Consider the following 17,970-nt stretch of genomic DNA (forward strand, 5'->3'; position numbering starts at 1 on the left):
AATTAAGCACGAATAAGATTGTGGAACGCAGGAGGAAAAATTAAATTATACTAGGGCAAATTATAACCATATAAGGGAGTTCTTTAATGAAATTGACTGGTCCGTGGTATACCAGGAAAGAGATATGCAATTGAAATACGATAAATTTATGGATTTGTATAACTCTGCTGTGAAAAAGTTTGTGCCATATTACAGAAAGAGGACTTTAAATAATAAACAGTGGTTTAATAGAAATTGTGAAGAAGCAAAAAGAACAAAGAAAAGGCATGGAAGAAACTTAAGAAAAACAGTGATGTATTATCAAGGAAGGCTACAAAACAGCAAGGAATAGATATGTTGAAGTAAGGAGAACAGCACAGAAGGAATATGAACAGAGGGTGGTGGAAAACTGTGATAGTGACCCAAAATGTTTTACAAATTCATAAATGGAAAACTAAATAAAAGGGAGGCAATAGAAAAGGTAAAAATGGGAAGAAGTATATGAAGATGCTGGAGATATAGCTGAAATTTTGAACGACAACTTTTGCAAAGTGTTTACAAAGGAGGAGCATTTTATGGGAGGAAGGCCTACGGAAATAAAGCAAATGCAGGACATCATGGTTACTAAGGAAGATGTAAGGAAAATTATAAGCAATCTGGATATTAATAAATCAATGGGGCCTGATGGCATATCTGGGAGGTTGCTAAAAGAATGTAAGGATCAATTGTTGAACCCCATATTTGATATTGTGGAAACCTCCATACGAACAGGATTAGTCCCGAAAGAGTGGAAAAGAGCTGACATTGTGCCTATATATAAGAATGGTAGTAGAATGGAACCGCTAAATTATAGACCAGTATCGTTGACTAGTATATTGTGCAAGGTATGTGAAGAAGTAATTAAAGCTAAGTGGAGTGAGTATCTAGAAAGTGAAAACATTCTGAGTGAAAGGCAGTTTGGTTTCAGAAAAGGAAGATCGTGTGTATCCAATTTATTATGTTTTTATTCAAGAGTGACTGACATACTACAACATAGAGAGGGATGGGTGGATGCTATCTACCTGGACTTGAGAAAGGCCTTTGATAAAGTACCACACAATAGACTGATGTGGAAACTAAAGATGATTGGAGGAGTAAATGATAAACTAGCAAAATGGATGGAAAATTACTTAATGGGAAGAGAAATGAGAACAGTGGTGAGAGGAAGGAAGTCCGAGTGGAAGAAGGTAACCAGTGGAGTTCCACAAGGGTCAGTGCTGGGTCCCATCATGTTTTTGATTTATGTTAATGATATGCCAGTAGGAATTGACAGTTACATGAACATGTTTGCGGACGATACTAAAATTATGAGGAGAGTAAAGAATGTGGAAGATTGTAACAAGTTACAGGAAGATCTTGATAAAATATATGAGTGGAGTAAAGAGTGGCAGATGGAATTTAATATAGACAAGACCCATGTTATGAAAATGGGAAGAAGTAGATACAGACCAAACTGGGATTACAGGCTGGGTGATGAGAAAATTAAAGAGACCAATGAGGAGAAAGACTTAGGAGTAACCGTGCAAAACACTTTGTCACCGGAGAAACACATTAACAAGATTTTTTGGAAAACATACAACATGCTTCAAAATATTGGCCTTGCATTCCACTACCTAGATGAAGGAATGATGAAGAAGATATTATGTACCTTAATAAGACCCCAGCTAGAATATGCAGCATGTGTCTGGTCACCGCATATGAAGAAAAATGTGAAGAAGGTAGAAAGGGTACAGAGGCTGGCAACAAGGATGGTACCAGGACTCAGGAGTTAGACTATGAGGAAAGACTGAGGAAGCTGGGGCTGACCACATTAGAAGAGAGAAGAACAAGAGGAGACATGATAACTATGTATAAATTGGTGAACAAGATTGACATACTGGATAGAGAGTTGATAAAGGTGACCACAAGTAATCATCTCCGAGGACATGGAAAAAAGCTAATAAAGGACATCTGTCTAAATGACGTGAGAAAATACAGTTTCCCGCATCGTAGCATTGATAAGTGGAATAAACTGAGCAGTGATGTCGTTGATGCGTGTGTGTCAATCAGATGAAAGAGAGATATGACAGGAATGGACAAGGAGACAGGACACAGAGAGCTTAGCTCAGGCCCTGTAATACACAAATAGGTAAATACATACACACACAGAAACAATAGAAAGGTTAAAAGGAGAGAACGGGATGGTGGAAGACCGAAAAAGTATGGCAGAACTATTAAATAAAAAATTCCAGGAGGTCTTTACTCAGGAATCCAAATTTGAGAGACCACAGAGTAATAGAGGGAGAATCTATATGAAAGAGATTAAAGTAACCAAGCTTGAAATAAAACGAGTTAATGAAGGAACTGGATGAAGAGAAGCCAATGGGACCAGATGAAGTCTCAGGCAGAATACTGAAAGAATGTAGGGAAGAACTAGCAAGTCCTATATACAACATCATAAAATGCTCAATAGAAAATGGAACAGTACCGGTAGAATGGAAAAGAGCTGAGGTGGTTCCCATATATAAGAGCGGAAGGAAGGAAGAACCTTTAAATTACAGACCGGTATCACTAACTAGTGTAATATGCAAGATGTGTGAAAGAATAATTAAGAAACAATGGATCAAATTCCTTGAAGACAACAAATTAATATCAAATAGCCAATTTGGTTTTAGAAAAAGACAGTCTTGTGTAACTAATTTATTGAGTTTCTATTCTAGAATAGTTGATAGAGTACAAGAGAGAGAGGGATGGGTTAACTGCATTTATTTGGATTTAAAAAAGGCATTTGACAAAGTGCCACATGCAAGATTACTGTGGAAGTTAGAGGAGAAAGGTGGCTTAAAAGGAAGCACATTGAGATGGATAGAAAATTATTTGAGGGGGAGAGAAATAAGGTCGGTAGTTAAAGATATGAAGTCCAAGTGGAGAGTAGTAGTAGAAAGCAGAGTGCCACAGGGGGTCAGTATTGGCACCAATACTTTTCCTCATTTATATTAACGACATGCCAGAAGGAGTGAACAGCTACATAAATCTGTTTGCAGATGACACGAAACTGTGCAGAGTTATAAAGCAAAAGGAGGATTGTGAAATACTGCAATAAGACCTAAATAAGATCTGGGAATGGAGTAAGAAGTGGGAAACGGAATTCAATGTGAACAAAAGCCATGTCATGGAAATGGGAAAGAGTGAAAGATGACCTGTGGGAATCTATAAGATGGGAGATGGAGTAGAACTGGAGAAAGTAAAAAAGGAAAAGGACTTAGGAGTGACGATGGAAGAAAACAATCAACCAGTAAGCCATATTGATAGAATTTTAAGAGAAACATATAATTTGCTAAGGAATATTGGAGTAGCATTTCACTACATGGACAAAGAAATGATGAAGAAATTGATAAGTACTATAATAAGACCCAGATTGGAATATGCAGGAATAGTGTGGACCCCTCATAAAAAGAAACACATAAGGAAATTGGAAAGGCTACAAAAAATAGCTACAAGAATGGTTCCAGAATTTGAAGGGATGACATATGAGGAGAGACTAAAGGCTATGAATCTACCAACCCTGGAACAAAGAAGGGAGAGAGGAGACCTGATACAAGTTTATAAATTGATCAACGGAATGGACCAAGTGGATAATGAGAAACTGATCCTGAGAGAAGAATATGACATCCGAAGCACAAGATCGCATAGTAAAAAGCTGAGAAAAGGAAGATGTCTGAGATATTAAAAAATACAGTTTCCCGCAGAGATGTATTGAAACACACACACACACACACACACACAAAGGAAATTGGAGACACTACAAAAATGACTACAAGAATGGTTCCAGAATTTGAAGGGATGACATATGAGGAGAGACTAAAGGCTATGGATCTACCAACCCTGGAAAAAAGAAGGGAGAGAGGAGACCTGATACAAGTTCATAAATTGATCAACGGAATGGAGCAAGTGGATAATGAGAAACTGATCCTGAGAGAAGAATATGACATCCGAAGCACAAGATCGAATATTAAAAAGCTGAGAAAAGGAAGATGTTTGAGAGATGTTAAAAAATATAGTTTCCCGCAAAGATGTATTGAGACGTGGAACAGTTTAAATGAAGAAGTAGTGTTTGCAACGAGTGTGCATACTTTTAAAGTAAGATTGGATAAGTGTAGATATGGAGACGGGGCCACACGAGCATAAAGCCCAGGCCCTGTAAAACTACAACTAGGTAAATACAACTAGGTAAATACACACACACACACACACACACAAGATCGCATAGTAAAAAGCTGAGAAAAGGAAGATGTCTGAGAGATATTAAAAAATATAGTTTCCCGCAGAGATGTATTGAGAAGTGGAACAGTTTAAATGAAGAAGTAGTGTCTGCAATGAGTGTGCATACTTTTAAAGTAAGATTGGATAAGTGTAGATATGGAGACGGGGCCACATGAGCATAAAGCCCAGGCCCTGTAAAACTACAACTAGGTAAACTAGGTAAATACACACACACACTGCGTAATGTAGTGGTTAGCACGCTCGACTCACAATCGAGAGGGCCAGGTTCAAGTCCCGGCAGCAGCGAGGTAAATGGGCAAACCTCTTAATGTGTGGCCCCTGTTCACCCAGCAGTAAATAGATACGGGATGTAACTCGAGGGGTTGTGGCCTCGCTTTCCCAGTGTGTGTTGCATGATGTGGTCTCAGTCCTACTCAAAGATCGGTCTATGAGCTCTGAGCTCAATCCATAATCGGGAAGACTGGCTGGGTGACCAGCAGACGACCGAGGTGAATTACACATACACACAGCACTGGACAAAAGTATGCACTACGTGTGTACGTGGTCACATATTATCATTAAAAAAAAATGGTGTTTATGAGTGAAGTAAAATTAGATAAAAATTTGCAAGCATTCTATGACATTGTGAAATCCTTCTCGCTCAAGGCCAAACACAAAGTCATCTCTCAGTTGGCCTCTGGCAGTAGTAGAGTCAGGTTTTCTGCACTGCCCTATCCTGTGACAGACTCTGGATTTACATGATTTGGATGGTTACAAGTGCTTTATTTGCCACACCATGCCAAAATCTAAGGATCTAATAAGAGACAATTGCTCAGATGATTGGTGTAAGGCAGATGTGGGCAAACTACGGCCCACATGAATTCATGCAGCCTAACAAATGTTAGTAAATTTGAAAGAGCAAGTTAAAAAAAAACATCAAATAGTATTGTGGGCATTTCATTTTCTTCCTGCAAGTGTGCACATGTGTGAGTGGCTTTTCTTTAGAAGCCATTAATTTTGTATTTTAAACATTAATGATTTTAGGTGAATATAGTATGCAGCCCTATAAGATGATTTTTTTTTTAATGTAGCCCTAGCACTGAAAAGTTTGCCCACCCTGGTCTAAAGAAAGGCGGCCATACAATTATAAAAAATTTGCAATTTGACTGGTATGGTGCAAAGGAGTCTAAGGAAACAACCATCCATATTTGGCAAATGATGAACCCATATGTGTTGTCTGGACTGGTGCATGCACTATTTAGTCTGGAAAACTGAGAGTTGAGTGTAATTGATTTTAGAAAGATAAAAATACATAGGTTATTGTTTAACTAGCCTACTTTACAAAAATTGAAATTGGAATCAAATCCAGGAAGGAACTACAACAAGATCACCACAGTCTGATTCAATCACCACATCTCCATCTCCCAAGGCAATGGCATAGTGGATAAGGTGGTGAGCATGGGATCAGGCAGACATCCAAGTGTAGGTTCGAATCCCACCAAGTATGGCCTTGATACTTTGCCATTTGTTGAGTGGTTTAAAGTTATCTACATGTCACCAAGATACCCAGGTTCTAGGTAGTTTCACCAAAGATGGGTGCCACTATTAATAAAATTGCCTGTGCCACTACTGGGTGGAAGCTTAACAGCGCTTCTAAAAACTCAAGTTACCTACAGGCACTATAGGAGAGAGAGAGAGAGAGAGAGAGAGAGAGAGAGAGAGAGAGAGAGAGAGAGAGAGAGAGAGAGAGAGAGAGAGAGAGAGAGAGAGAGAGAGAGAGAGAGAGAGAGAGAGAGAGAGAGAGAGAGAGAGAGAGAGAGAGAGAGAGAGAGAGAAAATCTATTTAGCTTACAATTAGTTGTATGTCTTTATCACTTGATAAGTACCCATTTATGTAGATAGCTGGTAGACTGTCCTCTTCCCATAGCCTGCACAACTGAAGGTGGCAATTCTCTCCCATAATAAGGGCACACTATACAGCCTTTTGTGTTTATTTAGAAGCACTTTTTCCTAGTTCGTCAAGTCTATTAATAAATCATGCTATGCAGCAGTAATAGGACTGGTTTTCTTCATAGAATTTTCTATGTTAGAACTGTGAGGCAGCATAATCTGGACTGGACGGCTCAATCAGTTGAAGTGAAGGTTAACGAACACTGCTACCAACCACCATCAAATTATCCCCACGGTTTATTTCATTAAAAGCATTAATAATAAATGTATGAATGTGGGATAATACTCCTGGCATATAAAATCATACAACAAATCATACTGAATTGATATGTTTTTTATTTCCCGGAAAAGAAAGATGCAGTATCCAAGCATCCTTTACCCTCTTCACAGGATGAAAAGTGATGCATCAACAAAGTGATGGTCAGTATGAGGACATATTTTTGTTGTATTAGTGACTTATGAATGTAATGTACTTAAAAATAAGCATGTGTCCTTTCACTGTTTCTGTGAACTAGTGCAATTACAAGCTGTTGTTTTTTTAAGGCTTGAATAGCAAAATCCCCAAAATAGGCAGACTTTCCCAATGGCCAGGAATATAACCCCCCCATTTCCTTTGTTTTCTATGGGAAAATTATGTCTGAATAACAAAATGTCTCTGGAAACATAACCCTCACATTAATTGAGAGTTGACTGTACATTTAGTCATTAAGCTTAACTATTATCTATTTATGATCACTTTTCTTCAATTTCATCGCTCTATATGGTCTATACACAATTCATCAAAATAAAATATTCATAGAATTTGGTCAGCATTCTCTTCTATTCCTCCCATTTCATTAACTCCCATAATACCTATTCCATCCTTCCTTCATCATGTTCTCATCTCACCCATGCCAGCTGAACCTGGCTCCTTCACCCCACTTTTTACACCTTATACATTCCTCTACAATATAAAAAGATCAGTTAAGTCTTTAGCTCAATATCATTAAAACCATCTTGAACACCACTATCATCACTTACAAAGGCACATTTCATGTTTATTAGCATCATAAACTGACAACCATGGTGTTACTCATTATGTGATGGTTTCTTTTGGTGAAAAATTATCATACAAACTGTTACATGCCAAACAACCACCACTCCTTGCTGCTATCCGTTTTGTACATTGCTCTTCTTACCTGTCTATCCACCACTAGATGAAGCCTCCTCACTACCTTGACATGCCATATCACTATGCTTGTCCATCACTCCCCCCACCCTTTTATGTTACTTTACAAGACACCTCCCATTGCATCCATCATCAGTTCATACCTGTCTCATGTACAATTCTAGATTTAGCTGCTGTTTAACTCTGGTGCTCCATGTTTCTTCCCATGTCTCACAGTGTAGTTTGATTTTATAGGTTTAGTACTAGGATGTGTATATTTCTCCTTTTTTTTTAAACCATTATTTATGTATTATGTTATTTCTTTATTTCATTTGTCAGTGTTTTGCTTTGTTCTCTTGTTATTAAATTAAGTCTTGGTTTATTTAGTTTTGACTACCTGCACCTAAACTTGTTTAACCTGATGACCTTATCTTACAATATCCCTTTATTGTCAAATGTGCCGGACTCCAGAGTAGTCTTCAACTCATTTTCTACAGTCCAACTCTCACCAATAACAAAACACAAAACTCAGGCAATATTCTCAAAAATCACTTATTATCCACAATTAACAAATCTGGAAAGGCAGCTTTTCCAACATGAGGCAAAAGATCTCCAAGGTTATTTTTAAATTCTAACATAGAAAATACCTAACATAGTACTCTAACTGCCCCAGAATGCAATTCACAGCATCACACAATGACAGAAATGAATATTCAACATTCATCTTCCTGTTACATGATCACCATAATTAAACTAATTTGAGCTTTAACACTTTTGCTTGATCATATATATATATATATATATATATATATATATATATATATATATATATATATATATATATATATATGCATAGTTGACTAAATTCTCACTATTTTCTTTACAAGACACTGACTCCAAAGTTCAAATTCCCCTCAAGTACTTTTGCCATTTACCAGATCATCTTTGCATATATTTCCTAAAAAATATATACCATATATTTCAGCAGATAAGACGACTTTCAAATAGACAACCTCAAAATTCAGGCTGAATTTAATGGTTTTAAGTGATGACGGTACAAAACAATACCCAAACTACCAAACCATCTGATAAGTTAGAGCCAGTAACTACCAGACAACTGAGACAGTGAAGTACTGTAAATATCAGTACAATGAAACCTTGGTTGCTAAATGTCTCCCTGTTCTAACAAATCGGTTGCTAAACTGTAAATATCAGTACAATGAAACCTTGGTTTTTTTTTTTTTTTACATTACAAGGGCACTGGCCAAGGGCAAACAAAGTGTTGGAAAAAAAAAATCACGCTGGTTGCCAGGCCCTGTTAAGAGGAAGTAGAAAGAGAAAACAAAAAATCTAAAAGGAGGGTCCAGTTAACGTAAGAGGTGTCTTGACACTCCTCTTTTGAAAGAGTTTAAGTCATAGGCAGGTGGAAATACAGACACAGGTAGAGAGTTCCAGAGTTTACCAGTGTAGGGAATGAAGGAGTGAAGATACTGGTTAACTCTTGCATTAGGAAGATGGACAGAATAGGGATGAGAAGAAGTAGAGAGTCTTGTGCAGCGAGGCCGCAGGAGGGGGAAGGCATGCAGTTAGCAAGTTCAGAAGAGCAGACAGCATGAAAACAGCGGTAGAAGACAGATAAAGATGCAACATTGCGGCGGTGACTTAAAGAATCAAGACAGTCAGTTAGAGGAGAAGAGTTGATAAGACGAAAAGCTTTAGATTCCACCTTGTTTAGTAAAGCTGTGTGTGGATCCCCCAGACATGAGAGCCATACTCCATACACGGGCGGATAAGGCCCTTGTACAGAGCAAGCAGCTGGGAGGAGAGAAAATGGACGAAGACGCCATAGGACACCTAACTTCTTGGAAGCTGATTTAGCAAGAGTAGAGATGTGAAATTTCCAGTTTAGATTTTTAGTGAAGGATAGACCGAGTGTGTTTAATGTAGAGGAGAGGGAAGTTGAGTGTTATTGAAGAAGAGAGGATAGTTGTCTGGAAGGTTATGTCGAGTAGATAGTTGTAGAAATTGAGTTTTTGAGGCATTGAACAAAACCAGGTTTTCTCTGCCCCAATCAGAAACAAGTGAAAGATCAGAAGTTAGGCGTCCTATAGCATCTCGCCTTGAGTCATTTAATTGTTGTTGGGTTGGGCGTCTGTTGAACGCTGTTGAATAATGCAGGTGGTATCATCAGCATAGGAGTGGATAGGGCATTGAGTCAGATTTAGGAGATCATTGATGAATAATAGAAAGAGAGTGGGTGATAGGACAGAACCCTGTGGAACACCACTGTTGATAGTTTTAGGGAAGAACAGTGACCGTCTACTACAGCAGCAATAGAACGATCGGAAAGGAAACTGGAGATGAAGGTACAGAGAGAAGGATAGAATCCGTAGGAGGGTAGTTTAGAAATTAAAGATTTGTGCCAGACTCTATCGAAGGCTTTCGATATGTCAAGGCCGACAGCAAAGGTTTCACCGAAGTCCCTAAAAGAGGATGACCAAGATTCAGTTAGGAAAGTAAGAAGATCACCAGTAGATCTGCCTTTACGGAAACCATACTGGCAATCAGAGAGAAGGTTGTGAGCTGATAGATGCCTCATTATCTTCCTATTAAGGATAGACTCAAAGGCTTTAGAAAGGCAGGAAATCAAAGCTATAGGGCGGTAGTTAGAAGGATTGGAGTGGTCACCTTTTTTAGGGACAGGTTGAATGTGAGCAAACTTCCAGCAAGAAGGATAAATAGAAGTAGAGAGACACAGATGAAAGAGTTTGACCAGGCAGTGAGCGAGTTCGGAAGCACAGTTTTGAGAACAACAGGAGGGACTCCATCCGGACCGTAAGCCTTCCGAGAATCAAGGCCAGAGAGGGCCAGGAAAACGTCTTTATAAAGAATTTTAATTTTAGGGATGAAGTAGTCAGAGGGTGGAGGAGTAGGAGGAATATGCCCAGAATCATCCAAAGTTGAGTTGGTAGCAAAGGTTTGAGCGAAGAGTTCAGCTTTAGAAAAAGAAGAGACAGCTGTAGAGCCATCTGGATGAAGTAAAGGAGGGAAAGACGAAGAAGTAAAGTTGTTAGAGATATTATTGGCTAGATGCCAGAAATCTCGAGAGGAGTTAGAATTGGAAAGACTTTGACATTTTCTATTGATGAAAGAGTTTTAGTAAGTTGGAGAATAGATTTGGCATGATTACGGGCAGAAATATATAGGGCATGAGTTTCAGCAGTTGGATGGCTACGGAACCGTTTGTGAGCCGCCTCTCTATCATTGACAGCACGAGAACAAGCAGAGTTAAACCAAGGCTTTTTAGCTTTAGGGTTAGAGAAAGTATGAGGAATGTATAGCTCCATGCCAGAGATAATCACCTCTGTTATGCGCTCGGCACAAAGAGAAGGATCTCTGACATGAAAACAATAATCATCCCAAGGGAAATCAGAATAGTACTGCCTTAGTTCCTCCCACTTAGCAGAGTTAAAATGCCAGAAGCACCTCCGCTTAGGCGGGTCCTGAGGCTGCACTGGAGTGATAGAACTGGTAACGGAAATTAGATTGTGGTCGGAGGAGCCCAACGGAGAGGAAAGTTTAACAGAGTAAGCAGAAGGGTTGGAGGTTAGGAAAAGATCAAGAATGTTGGGCGTGTCTCCAAGGCGGTCAGGAATACGGGTAGGGAACTTCACTAGCTGCTCTAGGTCATGAAGGATAGCAAAGTTGAAGGTTTGTTCACCAGGTTGGTCAGTGAAAGAAGATGAAAGCCAAAGCTGGTGGTGAACATTGAAATCCCTAAAATGGAGATCTCAGCAAAGGAAAGTGAGATAAGATGTGCTCCACCTTGGAAGTCAAATAGTCAAAGAATTTTACATAGTCAGAGGAATTAGGTGAGAGGTATACAGCACAGATGTATTTAGTTAGAGAGTGACATTGAAGTCTTAGCCAGATGGTAGAAAATTCTGAAGATTCAAGATTGTGGGCACGAGAGCAAGTGGTGTCGTTACGCACGTATGCGCAACATCCAGCTTTGGATTGAAAATGAGGATAGAGCAAGTAGGAGGGAACAGAAAAGGGGCTGCTGTCAGTAGTCACAGACAACTGTGTTTCGGTTAGGAAGAGAAGATGAGGTTTAGTAGAGGAGAGGTGGTGTTCCACAGGTTGCTAAATGTCTCCCTGTTCTAGCAAATCGGTTGCTAAATAACTTGTTTATTTCAGCTGAGAGGCACACAAAACATTAGATAGAGGTGTGATGCCAGAGTACAGGCTGCATGCTGAGTTGCTCTCTCAAATGCATCCCTGAGATCCAGGAATGGATTAATTGGTTTTGCATTCATTCCTATGGGGGAAAATGGCTTCTGTTTTTTAACATTTTGGCTTGTGAATGGCCTTCAGGAACTAATTAAATTTGAAAACCAAGGTTCCACTGTATAATGAATAAAATGGTTTAAATGTATTAGTATTACCACTAATAAAACAGAGCCAGGTGGACCACTGCTCCATTACTTATGGACTCATGAAATGATAGCAGGGTAGCAGTAGCGGTTTCTATAAGCAAAAAGTAACACAGTAGTGGATAGTGAACTCAAACATTCAAAAATCTTTCTAAAGCTTTCTTCAGCTTTGAAAACAACAGGGAAAAAAATTTCACATCTCCTGCTATATCTAATTGTATAATATGCCCACAGATTGCTATTTTACCGTGTAACTTTCCAAATGTTGCAATATTAGGTTGTTCTTTATAAACAATGTTATTTTGTGCAAGATTTTAAGGTCACTGATTTCACATCTGGTGTATAGGAGGACTCCCTTTTTAATTTCTTTTTCTTAGGATGACTTAAGTGTCGTCTTGTATGCCAAAATATACAGTAAATATAAACAAAATCACACACACCTACACACAAACATTTATAAATATATATATATATATATATATATATATATATATATATATATATATATATATATATATATATATATATATATATATTACATTCACTGTAAAGATTCTTCAAAACTCAAATACATAGTACGAAAGTCCCATACATTAGGACTTGCTATACAAGTAACTACAATCATAACAAGCAATATTTAATTAATTGCTTCAAACCTATTATGCAGAAATGAGACATTTCAACTGAAATTCAAGAAAGATTATAACTAAGCAAAATCCCTGCTGAACATTAAGTAATGTTTACAAAATATATAATTTTGAAGAAACCTATCTATTACAAAATCCTATATCTTTAAAACTCTGAAGACACCACATGAACAAATAATATAATCATATTACTGCATGAGGTAAAAGCCTATATAGTCATAAGTTATACAAATAACAATGATAATTAAGGGGAGCATCCAGGTAGGAAAAGTGTTACCATATCTCTGGTAGATATGCATGAATTACTGACTTTTATGTTATAAAGTACTTCAACTTTAGATATTTAGCTCCATTCTAGTTCCTAGCCCCACCAGCCCTTTCCAAAACTTACGAGTGTTACTCTGGCATTACTAGCCCCACAACCCTCATCTTTTTTATGGCTAAGACATTAAGATATGAATTGTTTCTATATACTTAGGTTTTTCATTTTACTTCTGTTTTTGTTTTATTTATCTATTCTTTTTTTTCATTTTTTTACCAAGAAAATATTAATACAAAATAATAACACACTTAGCTGCTTTTTCAGTTATATACATCAGATGAAAATACAATCCTCTGCTTTTTGGTGTTTGTTTCATTGAAATTAAGCTAAAACTTGCTTCAAAATAGATTTTAGAAAATCCTCCCTAAAGGCAAAGTATTATCTCATGAAGTGAGGGATATCAAGAGTCATCCACACTCCTTGTTGCTAGGTTTTATGTTTAGAATTAAAAACCACCACAGGCAGTTTTGCAGTGAAAGCTATGGGTGACAGCAGGCAAAAAGCAGGATATAGTGGGTAAATAATTGGCAAGTGAAAGGCGGGTTGTAAGAGTGGCAGCATCCATCCCTACACAGGCATTGACTGTCCTGAGCAGAGCTGAAAGCTTGGCAGCACCCCACACACTCGCTTTCAGAGTTACCTTACCATGCTCACCAAAAAATGGAGATTTTTGCTATTTTACTTTCTGTAGTTTTTAGTAAAAAAAAATACTGATGTAAACAAACACACATGGTTGAGTGGAGAACCTATAAATGAAACAAACAAACTATTGTACATTTCACTATAAATCTTTGTGAGATAATAGCCAATGTGTAGGCCTACCACATACATATCTTTTTCAGTCATATTTTCCCTTTTTTTGGTCTCCCAACCAGATGCTCCCTTTAAAATAAATAAACATTTCAGCCAGACATTTTTTCTTTAATGAAACACTTAATAAAAAATCTGTTTTAAAACAGCAAGTGACCAATATATTTTCTTATAGATATTCAACAAAATAAGAATGACCATTATATCCCTAGTCAATCGTTCATGAATTGCTTTTAGTATGAACATACTATACAGTAAAACCTTGAATTTCAACAGCTTTCATTTCTCCATTCAAAATTTTGATAGTAAATTTACCTCTATCCAATAGGAGTCTTGAGTCCAAAGGCTTCCATCAGAAGTTCCACAGGTCACTGCACCACTAGGCTGAAAAGAGTCCCCAATTACCTTTAATTTCATTTATCATGCAAGACTTTTACTAAATGTACACATAATTCATGTAGTGAGTAAACTTAAACTTAACAAAATGTGAGATAACTAGTTATTGCATTTTCCTGAAAACCAAACTAGATTGCTCTATACCTTGCAACAAAAAATTTAATAACACAGCAAGAATAAAAAACCTACAATAGGTACCAAAAACACTTGGCAGATATCAATACAAAAACCTATGGGGAAATCATTAAAGATTAAAGAAAAATTGGATAAAAGCCCTACTTTCACTCGTATGGGATTGGTATGAATTTACAATCAATTGTATTGATACCAAAATCGTCGTCGTCGTCGGCTCCCACTCGTGTCAAAATAGATAAGAGATAAAGTGGGTAAATCATATGCAAGTTATGACATTTATGTGCATGGATGTGATGAAAGGTTGTATTCCAGAAAGAATGGAGAACACAGTAAGCCAGCTTCCTCAAGCAGCCTCCTCAAGTCCACTGCCATCCTGTCTTCACTCTCTGCTGACTCTTGTGATAGCTCGTGTTTGCTTTTATTCTTACATATTCAATATTTTCTTACTAGCATATCAAGAAAAATCATCAGGAATGTCACCAAGAATACACCTATATCTATCATCACTCAATCTCTTGTCTGTCCTTTTCATCTAGATTTGACAAACTCCTTAAGCTCACAATGTTTATTTGCAAATGGATGATAATTGCTGATCTTCTTTCGTTAACATTCTTTCAATTTACTCAGGCAAGAGTGGAGGGAAGCTGGACGTTAATTACATCTTGCACTCAACTCACTGGTGGCAAATTTAAAAAGTGCATCCAAAGTCAGTTTGATAATCTAAAGCTTCTATATTAGATATGAATAAAAGTAGGTGGCAAATTTCAAAAGTGCACCCAACATAAGTCTAATAATCTGAAGCTTCCATATTACATATAAATAAAAGTAAAGGTCCTATAACAGCAATAGATAGAAATTCCTTAAATGCAAACTCATAAGATCCTAGATACAGAAACAAAAGGAGTCTAATCTGCCTTATTTTTTTTTTTTTCTTTTCAGAAATATCTTAGAAATTATCTTACTTTCCAATCAGTATATCTATTTCTTGAAAAAGCCAAACACAAAACTCAAATGAAATTAGAATGACCTTTCTGCTACCAATCCACTAAACATTTCAGCCTCCAAAAATTAGGTCCGCTGGATGTAATTTCAATCTTCATTACACCACATCCAATGAAGGTCAGGAGACATGCAGGTGGCATAGAGTGTAAAGGCACATTTCAAAAGTAAGCAATAATGAGTCAGAATCATCTTCAGGTGAGGATGGACCTGGCTTCGACAGTCTACACATCCCAATCTTGAGTTTTGCACTTTCTTGTTTTTATGGTATAACGCTAAACTTGAGGACTGCAAAATTTATGGTAATGAAAACAATGAAAAAATACTTATTCACTCCAGCCCATTTAGAAGATGACTCCCCACTCACCACTTTATTTAACTCTCTAATCTCAAAATACACACCTTCAAATTGATGGGTATATTGCAATTTCAGTGCATAATGCTTTTGTAATAGACAAAATCATGGAAATACACTTAATTGAAAAGGAGAAAAATAGAGAAGAAAATTATACAAATACAATAGTACCTTGCCATAACATACACTTTGGGGGTGAGGGGTGTCAATTATTCCAAATGGGGAGTTTTCAGAACTAACCCACCAGATGTCACCACTACTGTGTCCCTTGCTGACATGAGCTAAATTATTGTTATATCAAATTCCAGGTGCATACAGATGCATAGAATATTGATTATGATTATACTGTTGACATTCTGTATCTACTTTTAAATATCCTGTATGGATGATTTTGGGAGAAGTTAGTCAGAACAGAAATATTTTGTGATTATCTTGTAATTTTTGCTATTAGTATCTTAAATGTGGCATACTACAAGTCTAAAATATATTGATTTGGATAGTGAAATAGGTAAAATCTTTGACTGTCCTATATAGTATGACCCAGCTTACTCAATAATATCCTGATATATGGGTATAGTTATTTTCGTGGGAATTTTAGCATTGCTTTCACTAAGATCAAGAAGTGGCAAAGCAATTGAGCAAAGACTAAGCATATCACTGGACAGCTGTAGATTGAGGAGAGAGAAATATGAGAAGTTTTCCTCCTCCTCATGGCATAGTGACATGGACATTACAGCAGGAATGAACTATTTGTCCAACAATGTGTTTGTTAAGTTAAACTGGTGGCCAGCCCTGGTTGGGTTAGACAGCAACACTTTCACCAGGATACTTGAGTTGCCTATTCTTAATTAAAATATTTGTTTCCATATACAGTGGAGACTCAATACTCAAACTTAATCCATTCCAAATGGCTGTTCGAGTATTAAAAAGTTCGACAATTGATACCTATAAATCAGGTAATTCGTTCCAGCCATTGCCAAACCCAAGTTTAGAAAAAAGTAGCAGTTAAATTTTGCATTCGTCACTAGTACTGATGCACAGAAGCAGGGTTAGCCTCTTTTTCACGGGGTTGTGTCCTGGCAAACATTTCTCTTCCTTTGTTATATAGGTCCTGTTTGGTAGTTGTTTATTTTTCCAAAACAGGCCAGTTTCATCACAATTATAGATTTGTTATGGGCTTAGGCGCTCCTTACCCACAAATTTCTTAAATTCAGGCACAAATTTCTCAGCGGCAACGCTGTCAGCACTTGCAGCCTCGTCGTGCCTCACAATAGAATAAATTCCAGTTTTTCTTGAAATTCCCAAACCACCCTTTACTTGCTTTAAAATCATCATTGGAATCAGATGTAGTATCAGAAATAAGATCAGGATGCAGCAGCCTAGCCTTCGCACAAATTATGCCCTCTGACAAAGAATCATCAGCCATCTATCTGCCTTTGGTTTATCCAATCAACAATTTTTCCATTTCTTCCACTGCCACAAGTCACTCAAATTGCCTTTTCACACCAATCGCCACATCAGCTTTTTTAACGAGCTCTTTCTTCTTCAGTATTGCGGCTACTGTAGATTTAACCATACAGTACTCAGCTGCAAGATTGGTTATTCTTCTCCTTTCTCGTTTATATCAATAATCTCCTTTTTCCTTTCAATGGTTGTCACTCCATTCTTTCTTGTAGGCTTATTCTCACCATTAACAAGCCTCTTTGGTGCTACTGTAAGCTAAAAAAAAAAAAAAAAAAAAAAAAAAAAAAATGGAGAGAAAGCAGGACAATGTTATTCATACGACAGCAAAGGATCAACTGGCTGCGGTGGCACGGTGGGGCACATGGGGCAACGGGATGGGGAGACCCTTTGTTTACAGCTTCATGGAAGGACGTTCAACTAATAGCTATTTTTCCGAGTATTAAGTCAAACTTTTGCATTCAACTATTGAAAAGTTTGACTACTTACACGTTCGAGTATCGAGTCTCCACTGTACTAGTAAGTTGATCTGTGTGGTTTTGAGTTTTAAGTGACACAGACATGTTGTTTTTATGTTTACTGTCGACTGGATAAAACATTTCGGATCAAGGGTGTACTCTGTGGGAAATGTGGAGATGATCAAACAAATCTCAATGCCAGTTCACGAGAAAATCAACTTATCTACATTTGTTTATGGATATGGTTTGATTTTGCCTGTGTAACTAGTCAGAAGGAATTATGTAGAAAAATATATTATAACGAATTATTGCATCTCTGTGTTTATAGAATGACACTGCAGGTATGTTCTATATTACTCCTGTGAGAGCGAAGAGAACAAGTACGTGCTGCCACCTGGTGAAAACCACTAGTTCTGAAAACTCCCCATTATCCGTTACGAAGAGAGATTAGTCTGCAAGACCCTTTAACCATCCCTTTTCCCTTTTCAGTAATATTTTCTTTTAATAACATTAGATATTTTGAACATTTAAACTACCTTATCACTATACATTAATAAAAATAATTGGCAAAAATTATATCATATATACACATGC

At 37.3% G+C, this 17,970-nt stretch overlaps 1 protein-coding gene across 4 annotated transcripts in view; it reads right to left on the reverse strand.

Moving 5' to 3' along the window:
• LOC123512836 (zinc finger protein 493-like) overlaps positions 1-17,970 on the reverse strand; it is an 81,070-nt gene that overhangs the window by 33,359 nt on the left and 29,741 nt on the right. For all 4 annotated transcript variants that reach the window (XM_045269443.1, XM_045269444.1, XM_045269445.1 and 1 more), the window contains one exon: positions 13,888-13,956. The gene's annotated coding sequence lies outside the window, so the exon portion shown is untranslated. The remainder of the gene's footprint in view (positions 1-13,887; positions 13,957-17,970) is intronic.

Source organism: Portunus trituberculatus, chromosome 34 (genome assembly GCF_017591435.1).
Source record: "Portunus trituberculatus isolate SZX2019 chromosome 34, ASM1759143v1, whole genome shotgun sequence".
Classification (NCBI taxonomy): Eukaryota; Metazoa; Arthropoda; class Malacostraca; order Decapoda; family Portunidae; genus Portunus; species Portunus trituberculatus.